Genomic DNA, 13,969 nt, shown 5'->3' with positions numbered 1-13,969 from the left:
TCATTAATTACAGTAACCGTAGAAGAAGTATCAAAAGTATACACATAGTGTCCTCTGGCTAGTTCAAAATCTGTCACAACTTACCCTGAAATGTCTAACTTAGTAATGTAAGCTGTTATTGTAATATTGCTTTGTCACCCTATTGACAATCTACATAATCATAGTTCATTTTGATTAAGTCCCGCAACCGCCTAAATATTCCTTGAAAGCTTCACCTTAATTCCCTTAGCTTGTGTAGTAGCAATAGTTGTAGTAGCAGCAGTAGCATTGGTAGCAGTATGTACATAGCACATTTTTTCAACATCCCCTTCAACCCACGATGAAATTTTTAACTTAATACCATGAACCGGTCCTGACGCATTGCTGATACGTCCTCTTGACAACCTATTTGGGCATAGTGCGATTAAATCTATCTAAATATAGTTACAATATTGCTCAAAATTTTCGCCTTAATACCTTTAGTAGTAGTAGTAGTAGTAGCAAAAATAATAATAATAGCAGTAGTAGTAGGTGTTGTAGGAGTAGAAGCAGTAGTATTATGATGCAAATATTGTCTATAGGTTAGTTCAAAATCCCCCACAACAAGCGTTGTAAGTTTTAATTTCACACACGTAACTGTTCCTCAAAAATTGCTGATATGCCCTTTTGTTGTGAAGTATTTTTTTGTGGTATTGGGGGGGGGGGTTGTAGTTGTAGATGCCTTTATTCTCCCTTTATAGGGGAGATAAACTATGGCCCTAAGGTAATTAAACTTTGGTAACGTGCCTCAGGCTATGGCCGAACTAATGAGGCGTACCGACTGGGTATGTTCGAGAGGCTAAAGATAGATTGTAGAGAGGTTGTCTAAAATACAATCCTTTTATTCATTTAACATATAATATAATCGGATATATTCTGTCTACTGGGACTGGCTGTTCCAAGTAGACCACAAGTCTCCAAAAAAACAACAATAATATATAAATAGATACTTAGACACTTACAATGATAAAACAAAGTCCCAAAGTATTTCTAAAACAAAGGACCAGAGGTCAGTCCGGCATAAGGTTAGTATAAGATTTTTCCTTCCGATAAAATGTATCTTTTATACATTTTTCTCAACCATTCCTTCCCACTAAATCGCTAGGAAGTGGTAATTTCTCAATTTCCCGTTAAACAGAACTTAGCAGGATATGTTCCTTATCTTAATCACAAAGTGGTATTTCAAAACTTCATATTAACGTCTTAAATATTTTTATTAAATTAATAATTAACTAAATTAGAGAGCTTTACCACAATACTCCCCATTTACAGAAAAATTGTCCCAAATCTCAATATTTTGCTTTTAAAACAACTTAATTTCGTTTACAGCTATTTTGCTGCCATCTTTGGGTAATTTTTTGCATCTACCATAATTGGTTTTCCTTCGGTTTATGTTTCTTGTCCATTTTTGGCCACGTTTTTTTTTTTTTTTTTTTTTTTTGTCGAAGGATTACAATTTTGAATTTATCATTGTTTCTTTTTTTATCTTTATCTAGGACCAACGATTAACATGTTACCCTCTTAATATGCATCGTCTTTTTTAATTGAATCAAAGCGGCTTATACACAACGTTAGTGGTTTTGCTTGAATTAGATTTATATTAGAAAAGTTTTATGAATTTTTTAAGTTTAAATTTAATTCCCATTAATAATTTAATTTATCTGTGTGATGTGGTTGATATACCGTTTATTATTATTTTTTTTGTTTAAGAAATGCCTTGGGTAAATTACATATAACATTATTGACTTTTAAATTTTCACATATATTATTTTTTTTCTTTCAGCACAAAGCATTTTCATATATTTCAATAACATAAGCCATTTGGCTATGAAGCGCATTTTCGAGGCCTAAATTAAGTTCTGTTTTTATCTCACTTTTTGACAAACTTGTAGTAAAGTCTGAACTACCGCTATAGTCTCCAAAATTTCAGTTGATTGAGTTAGCGATGATAGTATCAGGATATATTTGAAGTGTCTTCAAAATTTGTTACTTCCCAAAAATGTGTCAATATATGATTGAAGGAAAAATGGATACGAAAGATGCTACGAAAAATTTGATTTAAAAAAAAATTAGCTAATACTGTATCTAAAATAAATATCCACATTAGTATACATATAAAGCATACATTTTTACATATATAGCAGAATGAAACACCCAATTCTCGTATATATCAATGCATTCGAAAGTTAATTACTCTAATTACTTTCTTCACTTTTTTTAATCACTCCAAAAATAATCGAAACACGCTTAAATCGAAACATTATGTTCCTTGCTGGATTATTCTTTCAAACTTAATACTAAACTGATTATTTCACATATAAAAATTTTTAATATGTTGACTCGAGGTCAAACATTTACATAAACATTAAATCACTAGTTAAAACTTAAAGTTGATAAAAATATAGTATATATACATATATATATAAGCACTGTGTAATAACTTACACAATTATGTTAAGTAACAAAAATACTTTAAAGTATCATGCTTTTTTTTTAAACGTCGATTTTTCGCAAAGCAACTTAAAAAGTGGTATAACTCTTTTTTTTTCCCGTAAACACTCGAATTGCGAATTTATTTACATTAGTAACAAGTATTATTGATGACACAGTAATAAAATCTCTTCAATATCAATCATAGATTTCTCTTTTACTTTCATATTCATGAAATCATAGTGCCAATCGAATTGTCTGCGGTTGTACATAAGTTTTTTTTTAACGTTAGATTATGGTTTTGCGCAGACAGGGTTTCTTATATCCTTCCCCCCGAGGGTTTGATGTTTCATATTATACCAAAATTTAAGATCCCATATAAACAATCCCAGAACCACGATAGTAGTTATGAAATACCCCCAAGTCTAGGCTAATAAGCCTTTATAATAAGTGGTTCTTTCTATTTCCATCTAGGAAAGTAATTTTTTTCCGGGGAGCGATTTCTTGTTCATTTCTTAGTAACATGAGTTTGCAAATATAATTAAAGTTCTATGCCCTATGATGCACAAAAAAAACTCACACTACGTCTATGCGCTACGCGCTACGTGTGCTCAAGAGTTTTCAAAAACCTGAGACAAGTTTTTTTTGCATAATACTAGGTTTAACAGTAGTCATTCACATATTCAAGGTTTATCCTTTTCTAAGAGAATATATATATTTTTTTTTCAAAATTATATTCAACAATAGCTAAATTTGTAGCTTGAGAATCAGTTTGAAAAAGCTTGAGATGGAATTTTCTGACTTCTTACCTTCTTGTTGTGCCCTCACCTCAGTAATATTTATTTGGTGCTTGATCACCATAAAAAGCGTCTGGTAGGTTCAACAGCAGTTTCCCTTGTGATTCTGTTCAATCTAATAGGTTTATTAAGAACACGAAACACAACAATATATTATGTATATCTGCACTCTTTATTTTTAGCTACAATCTTCCCATAGGCTCTTCCCTTTAGTAGAAAGGTGGTTCTTTTCCAAGGAATATATCCTTATCTCCATATTTCTTTTTTTTACGTACGGTAGTTTTTCAGCTAATTTTTTTTTTTGAATGCTTTTAATTAAGTTTTGCTCCGAAATTTCTAGTTCTCATTTCTTCCTTAAAATGCAATTTTTACGATATACTGGTTGCCAATTTTATCCTAGCTTTAATTACTATTTTATTTGCCAAAGAAAGAGAGGCAATAGTTCCCTTGGCAAGGCTAAATCACTTTGAATGCGGTGCTCACTATCTGTGGTTTATTGAGAAGCTTGAATCTGGGAGAAGTACAAGAATGAATTTATGTTCATTACTGCGAGTTTTTTGTTGTGAAAGGTTATATTTTATTTTCAAATAAAAAGTGGATACGTTTAGTTTCTGTTAGGGTTCGACGACTTGGGATTTGGATGTTTAGGTTGGAAAAGGTAAAAGTAAATTATTTAAACTAGGGATCTCCAGTGCAAATTCGTTTTCTCAGATCCAATACATCGCTAGAGTAAAAATTATTATCTCGAACTACTGTGGTATTCTTGCGACCATGGGGATACTTTTTGGCTTATTTTTAATGGAGTTTGTTGTTGGCTTTTACCTCCTGGTAAGTTTTTTTTTTAGGTTATAATTTATTTAATTTTTTTTTTTGCTTTTCGTTTCCTTTACCTAGCTCTCTTTTTGCTTTTTAAGCTTATTCTAAGTTTTGCTTAAACCTTTATAGCGCTTCTTTAAAATTTCTTTTTTTTCTTTTTACCATTTGTAACTAATAAAAAAATATTCTCTTAGACTATAACTAATTATAATAAGATTTCAGCTAGCCTGTACATGTCCGGATTCATGTAAACCCTCACTGCCTTTCCAATTATAATTATTTTTAAATTTCTTCAAAACAAACAGATTTTTTTTTTTTATTATTATCCCCCCCCCCGAAAATATACATATCATTTCATGATTTTTTCAATATACATATCAAAAGAATCGCCTTTTAATGCTGATTCTAAATATGTATAATTTAATTAGGTTCACTACACCCTTTTTAAAGTTACGTGGCCTTACTTATCCCTTTATTTTTTTAATTTTTGAAGCGAAGCCTAATTCGTTTTGACAAGTCTTGACATTTCACCGCTCGTGAAGTCTTATCTTGTATCGGAAACAAAATTTTTGCAGGAACCTCAGATGTCACTTCAGATCGGAGCTAATAATTTGGCGTTGGAATGTGACGTTCATAATTTTAACTGGCGATATATATTTGAAAGAAAACTTGATGTTATCTATATACTGATTAAAAAATAAAATATAGGTATTTCTTTAGTGGCTTTTATACTCGTTTGATTTTTATTTAATATCTTTTTTTTATTATTGTTTTACTCAAATATTAATCTGCTGGGGGCTGCGCTTGTTCTGCCTTTCTCCGTTTCCTGGTCCGAGTTCTGGACTCCAAATTTTTGCTTTTCTTCCTTATAATATTGACAAGTTTTTCCGTGGTTTCTATAGTGTGGCTTACAAGGCTCTGAGTCCGAGTGATGTTTTGTTGCCACGTCAAATATCTTTAACCTTTGTTTCTCTTGATGTTTGGCCTTTTTCATAAGTGTTTTAGCGACTTGTGCTGCTGACAAAGGAACTTCTTGCTGCCCCTTTGGTTTCTTTACTGTTCTCCATAATTTTTCTCACAAAGAAGGTTTTCTTGACGATGGCCCAGGTTAAGCTATATCGGTTTCTGTAGAAGAATTTTCAGTGTCACGTTCTGTTAGCTCGCGTCTGGTAGATGGCGTTTGTTCCAAAGCCATTTTTACGTTAAGACTGTAGGTGAGTCTAGTGTATGAAAATCAGATAATTCTTTGGTTTCTTCCAATATTTCTTCCTCTTTGGATTTAACCTCTTGTTTATTATTTCTTAAACCCGAAGGTTGTGTTTGAAGCTCTTCTCTATCGTTTTTGTCGCTAGTATCCGATGAATATTGAACTTTTCCTTTTTTTCTAATTTGTTGTGGAAAGTTTGCAGCCAAAACTGGGGTAAATATTCCTCCCACTTCTTCCAATTGTTGTGGTCGTTAAAAAGGTCATAAAATCCATATGGTCTTCTGATATATACTGGTGAGATCGTGTCTTCTATTTCTTCTTCTGAAAATAAAGGTTCTGTTTTCCACAGTTTTGAAAATTATTCCTTTTTCATTATTTTATGGTGCACTATTTTTTCCTGTTTCTTGTACTGATGCTTTAGAACATATGTTAAGTTATTTGGTAGAATTTTTATAATCCTGTAGGGTCCTTCCCATCTCGGTTTTAACTTTTTTGTTCCTTCCACATTTGTTTTGTAAATATAAACCAAATCTCCTAAACAGTAACTTGTTTTATTTTTGCTTATTCTGTCATATTTTTCTTTTTGTTCTGTTTTCGCATCTTCCAGATTGTCTTTAACCTATTCCATAACTTTTTTCATTCGCATCACCATGTCTTGTTTATGTTGGTCTAGGTTGTATTATATTCTGTCATTTTGTATTTCATCTAAACAAATTCTGGGATCTCTTATATGTTGCAAAAAAATGGCGTTTCTTTTAAGGTACGTGAAAAAACCGTATTTATTGCAAAGACTACAAATGGTAAATATTCATCCCAATTTTCATTTTCCTCTCTTGCATGTATTCCCAGCATGTAAGCTAATTCTCTATGCTTACGTTCAACCTTTCCATTAGCTGCTGCCAGGTAAGACGAGGTAAACCATCGTCTAACCCCCAGATATTCTGTAATTTCGTCTAATATTTGGCTCTAAAACAAGGCCCATTGTCGCTAAGTAAAACTCTAGGGAATATCCCGTGTTCTAGAAATAGGCGATTGGCCAAAACTTTCGCAATGGTTTTTGTCTTTTCATCTTTAATTGGAAAAGCGTATAAATATGAATTAAAATGGTCGACTATGGTTAGTGAGCATCTCCCCTCTTATTCAAAAGCCTGTGAAGGGTCCCCAGTTCCCATCGTGGCTATTGTTGGTTATTCTCCTGCCCCTTAAGGGGTGTGGTTTCGACTTAATTAATACCTAGGGGTCTGTGCTGGTGGCATGTTTTGTCACACTCTCGGCAGCTTTTTATAAAAGCTTTTACTTTTAAGTACATTTTTGGAAAATGAAAATTTCCCTTCAGTCTCCCCATAGTTTTTTGCTTCTCCCATGTGACAGTCAATCGTTGCATGTGCCATCTGTAAAACTTCTCCTTCCAGAGATTTTGGAATTATTGGAATAATTTTTAAGTCATTTTTTCTATATTCTTGCGATGGTCTATGGTATCTTACTAGAAGATTTTTACTTTCGTCCAGATCAAAATTATCTAAGTCCTTTAAAAAAATTTTCAAGTGCTCTGGCAGTTCTGTTCCTTTTGATAAAAAGGATTTCATTGCTAAACAAAAATCATCTTTATTTTGATGCTTCGAAATATTTTCATTAGACATTATTTTTACCCCTTCCAGTTCGTTCTGGAAGGTTGCTATAATATTTTCTTCCGTTTCCGGATTTCGTGACAAATAGTTTGATAGAGTATGTTTACGGCTCATTATATACACTGGGTATACGAATGTGCTTATAGAAGTAGTATCCACCGTGTCAACCGGGTTGAAGTAGTTTGTATCGCATGTAGTCAAACTAATGATTTTTGGTCTAATCGTAAAATAAATTTTTTTCCAAGTAAAAATTGTCGAAAATATTCTGTAAATATTACAACTGCTAAACACTCCCTTTCAACAGTCGAGTATTTTTTTTCTGCTTCCGTCAGTGACCTACTGGCGTATTGAACTGTTGATTCTACTCCTTCAGAATTTATGTTTAATAATCTGGCCTCTATACCGTACCCCGAAGCATCTGTTTGCAAACAGAAGTCTTGTGACAAATCTGGTAGTTTTAGTATTGGTGCCAGTAATAATTGCCTTTTTATTTCATTTAGCGCTTGTTTTGCAGCCTCTGGACATTCGAATTTACCTGATTTCTTCAAAAGGTTTGTCAAAGGTTGTGCTATTATGGCATAATTTTTAATATATCGTCTAAAATAGCTTAACAGCCCACAAATTGATCAGCAGCTTTCTTGATGTTTAAGAGGCTGTAAAATTTCTCTATGACTGTAATTTTTTCTGGATCTGGTAAAATAACGAATTGGTTTATCAGGTTTCCAGGGAAAGCTAATTTTTGTATCTCTATCTTTAGATTTTCGAGTTTAAATTTTAAACCTACTATTTGAAACTTGTATAGTGTTTTTCCTAGTACGTCAAAATGGTCTTCCAGGTTTTCATTAAACAGAATTACATCATCTAAATAAGCCAAGGTATTTTTTTTCCTTCCTGGTTCGTTATCTTTTAACACCAAATTCATTAGTCTACTGAAACAATTTGGACTAAATGATAAGCCAAATGGCATCCGTTCAAATGTGAATGTTCTCCCATCGTCTAAGATTACTGTAGCCTTATGCTTAGTTTCTGCATCTAAAGCGATTTGCCAATTTCCTGCTATTAAATCAAAACTAGTGTAATATTTTGAACCCCCTAAGGAATCTAAAATCGAATCAATTCTTGGTACCTTCATCACGTCTTTAATCGTGACGGCGTTTAGTAATCTAAAGTCTATACATAGTCTCCAGGTGTTATCTTTTTTCTGACTATTACTAATGGAAAGCACCAATCACTAATGCTTTCTTTAGTTATACCCTGATCTTCCATTTCTTTTATTTGGTTATCTAGCCATGGCTTTAAATGATAAGGTGTTTTATACGGTGACTTTTTGATGGGAGGGCCCTCTGTTGATATCTTGTGCGTGATTAAGTGAGTTAATCCGTCATCTGCTTTGTGTCTTGCAAAAGTCCATTTAAAATCCCAAAGAATATTTTCCACCCTAGTTTTTACGTTTTCCGGTAAAAGTTTTAAATCAAATTGTTGCAAAAATCCGTTTTCGCGATTCCATATTCTTCTTGTGGTTGAAGTTTTAAGGAGGATAAATGTTTGTGGCTAGAAGTGAAGTTTATGTTTAATTCTGGACTGTTTAGAGATTTTATTTCTGAATTTGAAATATTTTCTACTGATCCAAGTTTTATCTGGTTCAGTTTTATTTTATCATTACTTAGGTTTGATAGTTTCAAGTGTGTTATACACTTTTAAATTTTTATAACTAGATTATCAACGAAATTCATTGTTTATTCCTGTAGGATGTAACCCCCCATCACGGCATCCATTGTTTTAAACTTTCCTTCTTTTTCATTTAATTTAGCTAGAACTTGAGCTGTCGTTCCCCCTTCTATTGTGATTTTTCGGCTTATTTTTATGTTATAATTCAAATCTTCACTTTCTTTATTTGTTGTTACGCAAATTTGCTTATTACTTTCATTTGCCTGATTTATTGTGATTGTATTGGATATGGGTTTTCATACAATCCCATATTTTCTGATGGCATCTACTCCTAGAATACAAAGAAATGGTAGCTGCTTGCATATTATTACTGTTACTATTATTTCTTTATCCCCTGCACTAAATTTTAGTGGACGTTCTCCCAAAATTGTCAGCTTGTGCCCTGTCACTGATGTTAGGGTATTTTGGCATCTGCTTACTCGATTTTTGACACTAGGAGGAAACCTATTAAAGACTTCCTCTCGAATTAATGATTTAGATGCGTCAGTATCTAGTAAACATGGTAAATTTTGAAAACACTCAATTTTAAAACAACGCAGAATCGGTAAATTATTATTATCTGCATTTGTATCACAACATTCTAAACTATATAGGGGTCTTTGTAAGGAAACAGCTCTGTCGACCCTTACAGGCTGGTTTCTCCGTTTAAATGCCCACTGTTTGGCCAAAAATTTCTGGGATTATCCCAGTTTTCTTCAGCGCTGCTACTTTGACCCTGGGTATTGTTAACTGTTTGCCTCCTAGGCCTGAATTCAGGAATATTATTAGGTGTTTGCCAAGTATTATTTGTTCCCTGTCTTCCTAAATTTCTCTCCCCTGCGTTCTGAATTGGTGTCTTGTCTTGTACGTCAGGCCTTCTTTGCGTATTCTATGCCAGCAATCTGCTGCATAGTGGTTTGGTTTGCTACAATAATAGCAATAAAATTTTGTCTTAAATTGTTTGTTTGTTTCCTGGTTATTTTTAAATACTTTGGATCTGTCCTTGTTGGTTCCCCAACTATCTGTCTTTGGTGGGGGAGGATCCATATATTGTATATATCTTTAAGCCGTTAATTTCGCAAGATCATGCACTCTGTCGGTGATTTCCCTTGTCGTTAATCCCCGGCCTCCACTGCTCCTGATTGCCTTTTAAGCTAGCTTCTTACAGATTATCTTGGTATATCCTCTGTGATCTTTTTTACGGTTGTAGTCTGCTAGAGGTTTTTATAGAATTTGATCAATCTTTTTCCGATCTTCAACAGTTTGTCAATCTGTTTCGACTACTATTATATATGGCTCAGAATTTTAAGGTTTCTGTTATCATATTAGTTTTAATAGATTTTTAGGTAGCCCTAGTTTAAAAGTATGTAGTTGTACTTTCTGTACTGTCTCGTCATTTCCGCCTTTCTCTAATTGTAAACACACGGATCTACAAAATTTTTCTGCATATTCCCTGATACTAGTTGAGGTATCGAATGTGACTACCTCTGTTCTTAGCCTCTCGAAGATACTTGTCTCTATGAATCTTGTTTTAAAAGATTCAATTAGAGTACTGATATTCTTGGGCTCCTTTTCCTTAATTGCCTCATAAAGTTTAAGGGCACTTTCCTTGAGTCTGGCTGCAGCGCAATGCTCTTTAACCTTATCCTCCAATGACTCAGTTAATTCGTCAAAAATTTTCAATTTTTCAATAAACTCATCTACGTCTGAATTTCCCGCGTATTCTGGTATAATTTTTGCAATTTCAAGTACTGTTGATAGGGAAGTAATTTTTTTCTCTGGTAAAGCCATTTTTATTTCAATCTACTATTTTTATCTAGCCTTCTCGACCCAGTTTTTCTAGCAACCACCAGTTGTTGTGAAGTATTTTTTTGTGGTATTTGGGGTGCTTTAATCGTAGAAACGTTTATTTTCCCTTAATATAGGATATCAATTCTTGCCAATCGTGACTTTAGATTTGGTATCATTCATTAGATACAGGTTAAACGGATAAGGCATTCTGAATGGGTATATTCGAGAGGCTATAAGTAGATCATAGGTAGTTTGCCGAAAATATAATACCTTTATTCATTTAACATATAATATAATCGGATATATTCTGTCTACTGGGACTGGCTGTCCCAAGTAGACCACAAGTCTCCAAAAAAACAACAATAATATATAAATAGATACTTAGACACTTACAATGATAAGACAAAGTCCCCAGGTAATTCTAAAACAACGGACCAGAGGTCAGTCCGACATATATTTAGTATAAGATTTTCCCTTCCGATAAAATGTATCTTTTATACATTTTTATCAACCACATCTTCCCACGTATTCGCTAGGAAGTGGTATTTTCTCAATTTCCGGTTAAACAGAACTTAGCAGGATATGTTCTTTATCTTAATCAAAAAGTGGTATTTCAAACTTCATATTTAAGTCTTATATATTTTTACTAAAATAATAATTAACTAAATTAGAAAGCTTTACCACAATTTTGACAGCCTGCATACTGATGGCAGGTCGTCATCCGTACAGCAAAAATTTTCAGGAATATTCTCTGAAAATTTCACCTTCAAACCCTTAGGTATAGTTTTAATAGTAGTCACAGCAGTAGTATAACTACTCAACATAATACAATTAGCCATTGCTATGATATTGTCGATTTGCTCTTTTGATAACCTGTATATTCATATACTTCTTGAAATGTTCATCTTAAAGCTCTTAACCTTGCAAGTAGTTGTGAGAGAAGCAGTAGTTGGAGAAATAGTAATGTAGTGGTAGAACTAGTAAATAATTCAGTAGCTGTGGTATTAGTAGCAGTGCGAACATATCGCCTTTTGGTCAATTGATCTTCCCCTTTAAATGTCCTCTGAGACTTCCAACTTAATACACAAATAAATTCTTAAGAAACGCTATTTTGACAATTTAAATGCACATAGTGTTTTTTGTTAGTTCGAATTTGCCATCAATATTCTCTCAAATTTGATTTTCCTTCACTTAGCCTTAATCGTACTATTATCATAGTAGTTTCGGCGATAGTAAAAGTAGTCGCAGTGTTAGTGTTGTACTGGTAGTAGTAGTGACAGGAGTAGCAGGAGTAATAATAGCGGTAGTAGCATGTGCATATACCCTTTTGGTCAGTTGAACATCGCTTTTATGATGCCCCGGAAGTTTCACCTTTATACGCTAAGCCGTTCCAAAAATACTGTTAATGTGTGACAATGACACTCTTTTGACGCCCTTTTCTCCTTCATACCTTAAGTCTTACAATTTGTTGCAATTGATGTAGTAGTTGGAGTAGCTTAGTAGCAGTAGTAGCATAAGAAAAGTAGCAATGATATTAGTGTTAGCAGTGACATGCATATATTACCTTTTTGTAAATTGATCTTCCCCTTTATGTATTCTCCGAAAGTATAAACTTTCGGAGAATCACGTATGTGAGGGGGTTCGCCCCCTAGTCAATACCTCACTCTTTACGCTAAAGTTCGAATTTTGTTCGAATCACAAATCCCTTAATCACAAAGGCCGTTTAATTAGAATAGATAGCTCTTTTGCAAGTACTAAAAAAAACTTTAGCGTAAAGAGCGAGGTATTGACTAGGGGGTGAACCCCCTCATATACCTAATAGTTTATGTTCGTTTTAAGTTTTAATATTGCTCCTTGCTTTCAGTTGAAAAAACTAGTTTTTTTATATTTAATTTCTGATCGTTTTTTTAAATAATGCTGGGAAATCCGCCGCCCCCTTCATAGAAATGTCTTTTCCCCCAAGAAAACATCCTCCATGGAAAGATCCTCCCACGTTCTCAATTCTTGAGAACATGAATTCTTGAGAATTCAAGGCGTATCTCAATTCTTGAGGTACGGCTTTTTGACAATCTGCATGCGTATAGTGTGTTTTCGTTTAGTTCAAATTCCCCCTCATTTAGTTTAAATGGTTAAAACTGTTAAAATTGGTTATTGTTAAAACCATTCAAGATTAAACACTTCGAATTATTAATTAACTGACCTATCGACAAGAACATCTTTTTAGAAAGACCAATTATCCTTTTTCGTCACATTCATCCATTTAAAGTTTCAACATCATTCAAACATCAACAGAATCCGTACTTTCTTCTGATTTCAAAATTATTACTTTTATTACTTAATCTTTGTTACTTTATATAAAGCACGAATAATAGTGGAATTTGTTAATACGAACGATATGATAAAAATCTCCCAGACCTGATGCATTTTCAGTTTTATAATAACACTAACTTGTCGAAAGAGGAGTTCTAACCTTGGGTATTAACCCGGTTTAGCTCCATCCCTTGACAATACATCAAGAAATTGGATCCATCTAATATTGCGTAAACAGAAAATAACGTACGATTAACACACTGGGAACCAATAGATGATCTATGATTGAATGTCAACAAATGAATAGCATTGTCAAATTTATCAAATTACCTACGCTTATTTTTTCAAAATTCAGTTTGGCAACAATGGCAATACTTTCCGCAAGACTTAAAATCTTCATATTTTTTGTAAAAACCAAAAGAAAAATCTTAGGAAATCCCAGTTTTCAGGTGGGAATAGAAATAAGATACAGCCAGAGAGCAAAAATGTGTTTTCATTTTACTGATTTTGGTAATTTAAGAATGACTCAAACGGCTCTAACCATGCGTCGCTGCAAGAACGAATACAGCACTTGGTAAGCGGGAGGAGCAACACAGTTAGTGTGAACAAAACATGTTGTTTTGTTCCATTTTTTGTTTTGTCCCATATTTTCAGTTATTTTAACTTTGATGTAATGCCATGGTAGGATAGCTTTGATTAAGGAACCACAACTTTTTGAATACAAAAATTTTTAACATTCGGAAAATGTAGATGCTTTTGTATTGTACCTATTGTGCAAACATGCAGCATATTTTTAAAAAAATATTAAGGGTGGTCCTTATTTTTGTCTTTGTGTGGAGGTTTAAATGAGAGTGTATATCACTTGATGTGCGAATGAGGAGCTGAGTGATTGGAGATTTGAAGTGTTTGGTAGGGGGAATTTTGATATTGAGTGGCTAGCGAGAGTGTGTGCGGATGAGTGTTTTATGGGTGTCAGATGTTTGGTACGATTCCTCTGTCTCTTGATGAACTATATAGCTAGGTTTCTGTAGGATAATGTTAGAATTTATGTCTAACTATTCTTTGTTTTATATTTTTACAATAGCCTATGAGCTTTTAGCGCAGACAAATTCTATTCTATTCACGTTCGCTTTGAAATAAATTGGTGATACCAGTGTATTGTTGTCTCAGGTCTATTTGATATTGTGGACCACAGGCTGAGTGCCATTATTCTAGGTTATGACTGCGACAAACTTTTTGGAAATCAAGATTATGGATTTTGGAGG

General features: G+C 33.4%; 1 protein-coding gene across 1 annotated transcript in view; it reads right to left on the bottom strand.

Moving 5' to 3' along the window:
* LOC148948592 (acetylcholine receptor subunit alpha-like 1) overlaps positions 1 to 13,969 on the bottom strand; it is a 202,996-nt gene that overhangs the window by 160,927 nt on the left and 28,100 nt on the right. The window lies entirely within an intron of this gene.

The sequence above is a fragment of the Artemia sp. Qi Xiang Cuo genome, chromosome 9 (assembly GCF_049724085.1).
Source record: "Artemia sp. Qi Xiang Cuo chromosome 9, ASM4972408v1, whole genome shotgun sequence".
Taxonomy (NCBI): Eukaryota; Metazoa; Arthropoda; class Branchiopoda; order Anostraca; family Artemiidae; genus Artemia; species Artemia sp. Qi Xiang Cuo.
This window is presented reverse-complemented; position numbering and strand designations above follow the sequence as displayed.